We start from the raw sequence: 12,223 nt of genomic DNA, 5'->3' as shown, positions 1-12,223 counted from the left end.
GGGCGAGCTGAGTTTCACATGATCTCTGTTTGCGGAATCCATGTTGGTTATGATGAAGGAGATTTGTATTATCTAAGAACGTCATAATACGAGAACATAAAACATGTTCCATTATTCTACAACAGATTGACGTAAGCGAAATAGGCCTATAATTATTCGCATCTGATTTATGACCCTTCTTGAAAATGGGAACGACCTGCACTTTCTTCCAGTCGCTAGGTACTTTACGTTCTTCCAGAGATCTACGATAAATTGCTGATAGAAAGGGGGCAAGTTCTTTAGCATAATCACTGTAGAATCTTACGGGTATCTCGTCTGGTCCGGATGCTTTTCCGCTACTAAGTGATAGCAGTTGTTTTTCAATTCCGATATCGTTTATTTCAATATTTTCCATTTTGGCGTCCGTGCGACGGCTGAAGTCAGGGACCGTGTTACGATTTTCCGCAGATTTGTGCCCTATCACTCTTGTTAAGCAAATATATTTTCCTTCCTTTCTTGGCATTTCTTATTACACTTGTAGTCATTGATGCAACCACTGACTTATGATCACTGGTACCCTCTTCTACATTCACGGAGTCGAAAAGTTCCGGTCTATTTGTTGCTATGAGGTCTAAAACGTTAGCTTCACGAGTTGGTTCTCTAACTATCTGCTCGAAGTAATTCTCGGACAAGACAGTCAGGATAATGTCACAAGAGTCTCTGTCCCTGGCTCCAGTTCTGATTGTGTGAATATCCCATTCTATACCTGGTAGATTGAAGTCTCCCCCTATTACAATAGTATGATCACGAAACTTCTTCATGACGTTCTGCAGGTTCTCTCTGAGGCACTCAACTACTACGGTTGCTGATGCAGGTGGTCTATAGAAGCATCCGACTATCATATCTGACCCACCTTTGATACTTAACTTAACCCAGATTATTTCACATTCGCATTCGCTAATAACTTCACTGGATATTATTGAATTCTTTACTGCTATAAACACTCCTCCACCGTTGGCGTTTATCCTATCCTTGCGGTATATATTCCATTCTGTGTCTAGGATTTCGTTACTGTTCACTGCTGTTGTAAATATTTCAGTTAGAAAGGTAAGTGACCTTGACATAATGCGTTTTGGGCGCCCAGCTGAGAGGTAGTCGTCTGACAAAAGAAAGCCATTAGGTGGAGAGAAAAAAAAGGGAGGCCATTATCCTCGCTATTGACATTCCTTTGTAGAAAATACGACACGCTCATTACTTGGAAAGATACTTACATCTGCACACCTGATTATGACAAGCGTCTTTCTCGAGAATTGAGAGAATTTTTACTGCCTTATGAAATGCCATATGGCTAATGAATGATGTTTCATGCCGTCCTTTGTACATATTTGCTCATTTTCTTTAATATCTAGTTTCTAGCTGCACTGCAGCATTGGTTAAAATAAAATTTAATATATGTACTAATATAGTTATTTTATGCCTACAGATCCAGTCAATAAGAAATTTATGATCTACTTCCAAGAAAACGAGGGCACATAAATAGACATATCCCTTCACAGGAATTGCATAAATAATTTCTTTACAATTTGGTAACTTATCTGCTAGTGTAAGTTCTCGTGATGCATCACCCTAGTGTTAAGATGTGAACATACATTTCCCTTGTCTGCATTGTTGTCTTTACTGTAATATTTTTCTGCTTGAGCTTTGTCATGTTTAGATATAGGTCCTAGCATTTACTGCTGTTTTTTTTTGCCAGGCATAATATTACTGAATTTGACTTTATATTACTGTGTTAAGCCAGTTTTACTACTGTTTTATTTTTCTTGTTTGCTGCTCATTGCCTTATATTAGTCGTAATATTGCAATTGATTTGCCAATGTCCATTTTTTTGTCATTGCTGTTTCTGTTAATTGTTTTGTGCTGCTGCATTGCCTCGTCCCTTAGTTTAGCATTTGAGCTCAGTAGATTTAAGTTAGCTTAAGAGGGTTAGACTATATAAGAGAAAGAGTTGCGATGAATTGGAAGAAATGCATTGAGAGGTCTTACAAAAAAAGTACAGAAAGCAGGTATAGATAGCACTTTTTGAAATAATTAAGAACGAAGGGAGATCTCCAAGAATTAAAGAAAGTTTTGTTTGCAAGATACTGCAGTAAAACAAACCCTGTTCTTTCCCTTTCTGTTATTCCGCTATGTGTTTGTGTACTGTTGTATATTTCTTTTTTTCCTGTCTTTATGTGTTTAGCTGATGAGAGCTATGTTGTAGAATTTTTCTAATACTATGTTATTTACTTTGTAAAGATGTTTAGACATTATTTATTCTGTTTTGTTTTAATGATCACGTGTGAAGTTGATGTTTCAAAAGTTATTCTGATCTTTATGTATGTACTTATGTCATAATTCCTGTAACACTGATGTATATGTTTATTTCTATTCTTTTGTAAAGCCCCTATTACTACAAATGTTATCTGTATTATTATGTTCCTTAATGATGTATTTTGTACCTTTGTAATAGTATTCTTATGTTGTAAATTTATAATTGTATAGACACCAGTTCTTCAAATTAAGTATCATTTCATTGCACACGTTTTTGTTGGTCATAATATATGCACAGTATGTGAGCAGTTGGGACTGTTAGTGTTAGCACGTGTGTTAATAATTCAGCAAGGGACTGGATAACAGCATTGCTGGTTCTAAGGACAATTCCAAAAACTTTGTGAGTGCACAAGTGGTGGTTATGGACTTGCTATATTATCCGCAAGACTCTTCAATGGTGATTGTGCACCTGCACAGTCACAACAGATGGCTGCTGGCCATTTCTACAAGGACTACAGTGGGTCTACACCTTTGCTGACTCACCAGTACCATTATTTCTACAAGGACTGCAGTGGGTCTGCACCTCTGGTGGCCCACCAGTACCGTAATCTCTACCAGGACTACAGTGGACCAATACTCTTCAAAACTTCGACTGACTCTGCGGTGGGTTTGCTCTGTTGTGGCCCATTACCTGTCAGCATGTCAAGAGTCAGCACTGTCTTTTCGTTGGAAGGACAACACTACTTCAAGACTGCATGGAAATCCACTACTTCCATGTGCATTTTCTTCTACTGCTCAGACTTTGAGAAAAACACTGCTATTTTACTGTGATGAACGATCAGGACTGTCTTTATCGACTGTGAGAAAATTTTAGCTTTTTACCAACATTGTATCAATAAGTGTGTGCATTTGATTTCTTTGTTATTGTAATTATGAAAAATTTTATCAAATCATTATTGGCCACTGCCCAAAACAATTTGTAAAATTTTTTGTGGGGAGCATGGGGGCTATGTAAGTAGGCTGTTTATGTTTTCTTATTGGCAACGTTACGAAAATCACTGGCTGTGCTGTGTGCAGTCTGTGGCTAGTTTGCATTGTTGTCTGCCATTGTAGTGTTGGGCAGCTGGATGCAAACAGCGCGTAGCGTTGCGCAGTTGGAGGTGAGCCGCCAGCAGTGGTGGATGTGGAGAGAGAGATGGCGGAGTTTGGAAATTTGTAAGATATACAATGATCTGTTATGTATATTATGGGTTTTCAACATTATTAAGGTAAATACATTGTTTGTTCTCTATTAAAATCTTTCATTTGCTAACTATGCCTATCAGTAGTTAGTGCCTTCAGTAGTTTGAATCTTTTATTTAGCTGCCAGTAGTGGCGCTCGCTGTATTGCAGTAGTTCGAGTAACCAAGATTTTTGTGAGGTAAGTGATTTGTGAAAGGTATAGTTTAATGTTAGTCAGGGCCGTTCTTTTGTAGGGAATTTTGAAAGTCAGATTGCGTTGCGCTAACAAACTATTGTGTGTCAGGATAAGCACAGTCTCGTGTATAATTGTTCAAAGGGGAGGTTTCAAAACTTATGAAAAACACTACAAACATATGCACCAAACTAACGTTCAAATGTGTGTGAAGTCTTATGGGACTTAACTGCTAAGGTCATCAGTCCCTAAGCTTACAGACTACTTAACCTAAATTATCCTAAGGACAAACACACACACCCATGCCTGAGGGAGGACTCGAAACTCCACCGGGACCAGCCGCACAGTCCATGACTGTAGCACCTTAGACAGCACGGCTAATCCCGTGTGGCACCAAACTAATGTTTTCCCTGACATCCTTTCATATATTTCTCTTGTAGAGCCTTTAAGAATGGTGTAAAAGCGAAACATGAAAGTAAGTATAAAATTGGCAAATAATACAGTAGTCAAGACTAATATCAAATTTTGAGTGCATTAAAAATCGTCGCACCATCTCATAAAGCATTTTGCTGTCAACATACATGCTTTCACAAACAACAGAAACCTAAAAAAATACCAGTGAACTGATAGAAAAGATATAAACATACCATTAACAACAACCCCAGTATCTTTTGACAATCCAGAAGAAACAATCAGCATTGTTAGAAAACAGCTGCAGTATCAAGGGGACATAATAAGTACACACATAGATGAAATAGAAGCCACCCTCTAAAGATTATAACAGAACAGAACTACTTCACTTCCAGAAAGAGTTCTATCTGCAAAACGATGGCCTACCAATGGGCTCACCCATCAGTGGCCTACCTCTAAACAAATTTCTAAACCACACTGAAAACAAAATATCCAGCGAAGTCATACATCCAAAACAGCACAAGATTATATACTGATACTGATATGTAGATTACGTCTTTTGCTTGATTGATGAAATGGATACCCGAATAAAACAATTACACAGTGACATAAACACAGTTCACCCAAAAATAAAATTCACCATTGAGACAGAAGAGGAAATGAAGCCTAATTTCTTAGAAATTACCATACACAGAGTCCACAACAAGCATAATTTTGGAATTTTCAGGAAACCTACAGCCACAAGTACAACCATTCACATCAGCTCCAACCACCCCGAAGCACACACTGTCAAGTTTAAGACACATGTTACACAGCCTCAACAGAACTCCACTGGACAAACTCAACTACACACAGGAACTAAATAGAATACACTAAATAACCAGAGAGAATGGGTACAACACACAAATGATAAACAAACTGAAGGAAAAAATTTAAAAAAAAACAAATTAAAAGAGAACAAACCAGCAACAAATCACCAGCTACAACAGAGAACCAAGAACACAAGCTCTAGACAAACACAGGATACCAGGAAGACCCTACAAAGAGTACAGCATGGCACATATTAACACACAGTAACAGAAACGTCCACAGGGTGGGAAACATACTGAAGAAACAAGAGCTGCAAATATCATTCCACACAAATAACACAGTACAGAAGAATCTATGCGATAAGAACACCTCTGCAGACAAGTTCTCCAAAGCTGGAATATATCAGTTAACCTGCAGTTCATGCCAATCGATCTACATAGGTCAAAAATGCAGGAATTTCAAAACAAGGCACTCCAAACACCTCAGAGCACTAAGAAGTGGTAGTATACACTCCACTTTTGCAGACCATATAATACGAGAAAACCACAACCTAACAAACATTGAGACTGATTTAAGATGCTCAGAAAAAGCAACAGTATCTATGAAAAACTCACAATAGAGGAGAACTACCACATACAAAAAGCAATAATACAGGGAAAAAGAGTCCTGAACGAAAATACACCATTGTGCAACAAAACAATGTTTGGAACACTCAGTGAACTATACAATGGTGATGCCCTAAAAAAAACATAACAGTAAGAAAAAAACGAACTTCTGTTTTCTTGGTTCCCTCTCCACCCCTCTTTCCATCTCTCTCTCTCTCTAACATACACACACATACATATTCAAAATCAGTGCCATAACAAACACAAGACCAATGACGAACAAGTGAGCAATGATGATAACATAACACCTCTCACTGAGTGTGTTGTCAGAAGTGTCTGATCAGATCACGTTTCGCCACGTGTGTAAGTGCGTGTGAGGTGACGTAGTGAGCGGAAATTTGTGTAAAACTGAGTAAAAACAATGCACTAAATAGCAGGCACCAACCAGAGACACGAAACATGACGAGAAATGTAAGTACAGAAACGTACATAACATCTACCCTCGAAACAGCTCTCCACAAATACGCAATAATTTTCTTCATGGCTAGTTTGCAGATGACATTCAGTCAAAAAAAAAGACGAAAACGAGCACTAAAATCAATGTATAATAATACAATTCAGTTAGCAATGTAATTTTAAGGTGGGTGTCTAAACCAAACGAAACAAATTGCAAATATTGTATTTCTTAGGCCTATAGCAGTTAAATTATTGCAGATGTGATATTGTGCTTTACATAAATAAAAATTTGACCACAGAATATGAAACATTGGTCGAAACATGTCTGAGTAAATATAAAAATAAACTAATTGTGTTTGCATAAGGCTGATTTCCAAAACAACCCAGTTTTTAAAACGCAAACATGGAACTACGAAAATAGGAGCTTCAAACCTCAGTAAAATGAACAAGCTGAAATACAGAAATTTTCAAACGTAAAAGTAACTTCGGGGATAGCCTAAGGAGGCTTTGTAGCATCATTACCGTCCACAATATACCTAAACACATAGGTGATAACGTTGGAAGCTCCTTAAAGCTGTTTGCGGATGATGTTGTAGTATATAGAGAAGACGCAACGCTAGAAAAAGTGTGGCTAAGCAGTAGAAGACTTGCAGGTATTACTTGGTGCAACAGTTGTCGGTTGCAGCTTAACATAGGCAAATATGCAGAAAGACACGTTAGTCTAACATTACACGACTGCCGAACAATCGCAATCATATCCGGAAGTATGGAACGACCACATGAAACTAGTTATAGGACAGACAGATCAAAAGAAGAGCAGCTCTTTTAGTCAATAGTTCTACATCTACATCACTACTCTGCAATTCACATTTAAGTGCTTGGCAGAGGGTTCATCGAACCACAATCATACTATCTCCCTACCATTCTACTCCCGAACAGCGCGCGGGAAAAACGATCACCTAAACCTTTCTGTTCGAGCTCTGATTTCTCTTATTTTATTTTGACAGACCTACCTATGTAGGTTGGGCTCAACAAAATATTTTCGCATTCGGAAGAGAAAGTTGGTGACTGAAATTTCGTAAATAGATCTCGCCGCGACGAAAAACGTCTTTGCTTTAATGACTTCCATCCCAACTCGCGTATCATATCTGCCACACTCTCTCCCCTATTACGTGATAATACAAAACGAGCTGCCCTTTTTTGCACCCTTTCGATGTCCTCCGTCAATCCCACCTGGTAAGGATCCCACACCGCCCAACAATATTCTAACAGAGGACGAACGAGTGTAGTGTAAGCTGTCTCTTTAGTGGACTTGTTGCATCTTCTAAGTGTCCTGCCAATGAAACGCAACCTTTGGCTCGCCTTCCCCACAATATTATCTATGTGGTCTTTCCAACTGAAGTTGTTCGTAATTTTAACACCCAGGTACTTAGTTGAATTTACAGCCTTGAGAATTGTACTATTTATCGAGTAATCGAATTCCAACGGATTTCTTTTGGAACTCATGTGGATCACCTCACACTTTTCGTTATTTAGCGTCAACTGCCACCTGCCACACCATACAGCAATCTTTTCTAAATCGCTTTGCAACTGATACTGGTCTTCGGATGACCTTACTAGACAGTAAATTACAGCATCATCTGCGAACAACCTAAGAGAACTGCTCAGATTGTCACCCAGGGCATTTATATAGATCAGGAACAGCAGAGGTCCCGGGACGCTTCCCTGGGGAACACCTGATATCACTTTACTATTACTACGAACTGCGACATTCCTGACAGGAAATCACGAATCCAGTCGCACAACTGAGACGATACCCCATAGGCCCGTAGCTTGCTTAGAAGTCGCTTGTGAGGAACGGTGTCAAAAGCTTTCCGGAAATCTAGAAATACGGAATCAACTTGAGATCCCCTGTCGATAGCGGCCATTACTTCGTGCGAATAAAGAGCTAGCTGCGTTGCACAAGAACGATGTTTTCTGAAACCATGCTGATTACGTATAAATAGATCGTTCCCTTCGAGGTGATTCATAATGTTTGAATACAGTATATGCTCCAAAACCTACTGCAAACCGACGTCAATGATATAGGTCTGTAGTTCGATGGATTACTCCTACTACCCTTCTTAAACACCGGTGCGACCTGCGCAATTTTCCAATCTGTAGGTACAGATCTGTCGGTGAGCGAGCGGTTGTATATGATTTCTAAGTAGGGAGCTATTGTATCAGCGTAATCTGAAAGGAACCTAATCGGTATACAATCTGGACCTGAAAACTTGCCTGTATCAAGCGATTTGAGTTGCTTCACAACCCCTAAGGTATCTACTTCTAAGAAACTCATGCTAACAGCTGTTCGTGTTTCAAATTCTGGAATATTCCATTCGTCTTCCCTGGTGAAGGAATTTCGAAAAACTGCGTTCAATAACTCCGCTTTAGCGGCACAGTCGTCGGTACCAGTACCATCGGCACTGCGAAGCGAGGGCATTGACTGCGTCTTGCTGCTTGTGTACTTTACATACGACCAGAATTTCTTCGGATTATCTACCAAATTTCGAGACAATGTTTCGTTGTGGAACCTATTAAAGGCATCCCGCATTGAGGTCCATGCCAAATTTCGCGCGTCTGTAAATTTTAGCCAATCTTCGGAATTTCGCGTTCTTCTGAACTTTGCATGCTTTTTCCGTTGCCTCTGCAACAGCGTTCGGACCTGTTTTGTGTACCATGGGGGATCAGTGCCATCTCTTACCAATTTGTGAGGTATGAATCTCTCAATTGCTGTTGCTACTATATCTTTGAATTTGAGCCACATCTCGTCTACATTTGCATAGTCAGTTCGGAAGGAATGGAGATTGTCTCTTAGGAAGTCTTCTAGTGACACTTTATCCGCTTTTTTAAATAAAATTATTTTGCGTTTCTTTCTGGTGGACTTGGAAGAAACGGTATTGAGCCTAGCTACAACGACCTTGTGATCACTAATCCCTGTATCAGTCATGATGCTCTCTATTAGCTCTGGATTGTTTGTGGCTAAGAGGTCAAGTCTTCCCCCCATGAACCATGGACCTTGCCGTTGGTGGGGAGGCTTGCGTGCCTCAGCGATACAGATGGCCGTACCGTAGGTGCAACCACAACGGAGGGGTATCTGTTGAGAGGCCAGACAAACATGTGGTTCCTGAAGAGGGGCAGCAGCCTTTTCAGTAGTTGCAGGGGCAACAGTCTGGATGATTGACTGATCTGGCCTTGTAACATTAACCAAAACGGCCTTGCTGTGCTGGTACTGCGAACGGCTGAAAGCAAGGGGAAACTACAGCCGTAATTTTTTCCGAAGGCATGCAGTTCTACTGTATGGTTAAATGACTATGGCGTCCTCTTGTGTAAAATATTCCGGAGGTAAAATAGTCCCCCATTTGGATCTCCGGGCGGGGACTACTCAAGAGGACGTCGTTATCAGGAGAAAGAAAACTGGTATTCTACGGATCGGAGCGTGGAATGTCAGATCCCTTAATCGGGCAGGTAGGCTACAAAATTTAAAAAGGGAAATGGATAGGTTAAAGTTAGATATAGTGCGAATTAGTGAAGTTCGGTGGCAGGAGGAACAAGACTTTTGGTCAGGCGAATACAGGGTTATAAATACAAAGTCAAATAGGGGTAATGCAGAAGTAGGTTTAATAATGAATAAAAAAAAAAGGAATGCGGGTAAGCTACTACAAACAGCATAGTGAACGCATTATTGCGGCCAAGATAGACACGAAGCCCGCGCCTACTACAGTAGTACATGTTTATATGCCAACTAGCTCTGCAGATGACGAAGAAATTGCAGAAATGTATGATGAAATAAAAGAAATTATTCAGATAATGAAGGGAGAGGAAAATTTAATAGCCATGGGTGACTGGAATTCGGTAGTAGGAAAACGGAGAGAAGGAAACGTAGTAGGTGAATATGGATTGGGGGTAAGAAATGAAAGAGGAAGCCGCCTGGTAGAATTTTGCACAGAGCACAACTTAATCATAGCTAACACTTGGTTCAAGAATCATGAAAGAAGGTTGTATACATGGAAGAATCCTGGAGATACTAGAAGGTATCAGATAGATTATATAATGATAAGATAGAGATTTAGGAACCAGGTTTTAAATTGTAAGACATTTCCAGGGGCAGATGTGGACTCTGACCACAATCTATTGGTTATGAACTGTAGATTAAAGCTGAAGAAACTGCAAAAAGGTGGGAATTTAAGGAGATGGGACCTGGATAAACTGACTAAACTAGAGGTTGAACAGAGTTTCAGGGAGAGCGTAAGGGAACAAATGACAGGAATGTGGGAAAGAAATACAGTAGAAGAAGAATGGGTAGCTTTGAGGGATGAAGTAGTGAAGGCAGCAGAGGATCAAGTAGGTAAAAAGACGAGGGCTAGTAGAAATCCTTGGGTAACAGAAGAAATATTGAATTTAACTGATGAAAGGTGAAAATATAAAAATGCAGTAAATGAAGCAGGCAAAAAGGAATACAAACGTCTCAAAAGTGAGAATGACAGGAAGTGCAAAATGGCTAAGCAGGGATGGCTAGAGGATAAATGTAAGGATGTAGAGGTTTATCTCACTAGGGGTAAGATAGATACTGCCTACAGGAAAATTAAAGAGACCTTTGGAGAAAAGAGAACCACTTGTATGAATATCAAGAGCTCAGATGGAAACCCAGTTCTAAGCAAAGAAGGGAAAGCGGAAAGGTGGAAGGAGTATATAGAGGGTCTATACAAGGGCGATGTACTTGAGGACAATATTATGGAAATGGAAGAGGATGAAGATGAAATGGGAGTTTTGATACTGCGTGAAGCGTTTGAGAGAGCGCTGAAAGACCTAAGTCGAAACAAGGCCCCGGGAGTAGACAACATTCCATTAGAATTACTGACGGCCTTGGGAGAGCCAGTCCTGACAAAACTCTACCATCTGGTGAGCAAGATGTATGAGACAGGCGAAATACCCTCAGACTACAAGAAGAATATAATAACTCCAATACCAAAGAAAGCAGGTGTTGACAGATGTGAAAATTACCGAACTATCAATTTAATAAGTCACGGCTGCAAAATACGAACGCGAATTCTTTATAGACGAAAGGAAAAACTGGTAGAAGCCGAACTTGTGGAAGATCAGTTTGGATTCCGTAGAAATATCGGAACACGTGAGGCAATACTGACCCTACGGCTTATGTTAGAAACTAGATTAAGGAAAGGCAAACCTACGTTTCTAGCATTTATAGACTTAAGAGAAAGCTTTTGACAATGTTGACTGGCATATTCTCTTTGAAATTCTGAAGGTGGCAGGGGTAAAATACAGGGAGCGAAAGGCTATTTACAATTTGTACAGAAACCAGATAGCAGTTATAAGAGTCGAGAGGCATGAAAAGGAAGCAGTGGTTGGGAAGGCAGTGGGACAGGGTTGTAGCCTCTCCCCGATGTTATTCAATCTGTATATTGAGCAAGCAGTGAAGGAAACAAAAGAAAAATTCGAAGTAGGTATTAAAATCCTTGGAGAAGAAATAAAAACTTTGAGGTTCGCCGATGACATTGTAATTCTGTCAGAGACAGGAAAGGACTTTGAACGAAATGGATAGTGTCTTGAAGGGAGGATATAAGATGAACATCAACAAAAGCAAAACGAGGATAATGGAATGTAGTCGAATTAAGTCAGGTGATGTTGAGGGTATTAGATTAGGAAATGAGACACTTAAAGTAGTAAAGGGGTTTTGCTATTTGAGGAGCAAAATAACTGATAATGGGCGAAGCAGAGAGGATATAAAATGTAGACTGGCAATGGGAAGGAAAGCGTTTCTGAAGAAGAGAAATTTGTCAACATCGAGTATAGATTTAAGTGTCAGGAAGTCGTTTCTGAAAGTATTTGTATGGAGTGTAGCCATGTTTGGAAGTGAAACATGGACGATAAATAGTTTAGACAAGAAGAGAATAGAAGCTTTCGAAATATGGTGCTACAGAAGAATGCTGAAGATTAGATGGGTAGATCACATAACTAATAAGGAGGTGTTGAATAGGACTGGGGAGAAGAGAAGTTTGTGGCACAACTTGACTAGAAGAAGGGATCGGTTGGTTGGACATGTTCTGAGGCATCAAGGGATCACCAATTTAGTATTGGAGGGCAGCGTGGAGGGTAAAAGTTGTAGAGGGAGACCAAGAGATGAATACACCAAGCAGATTCAGAAGGATGTAGGTTGCAGAAGGTAATGGGAGATGAA

Source organism: Schistocerca nitens, chromosome 7 (assembly GCF_023898315.1).
Source record: "Schistocerca nitens isolate TAMUIC-IGC-003100 chromosome 7, iqSchNite1.1, whole genome shotgun sequence".
In the NCBI taxonomy this organism is placed as follows: domain Eukaryota; kingdom Metazoa; phylum Arthropoda; class Insecta; order Orthoptera; family Acrididae; genus Schistocerca; species Schistocerca nitens.
Note: the sequence above shows the minus strand (reverse complement) of the source record.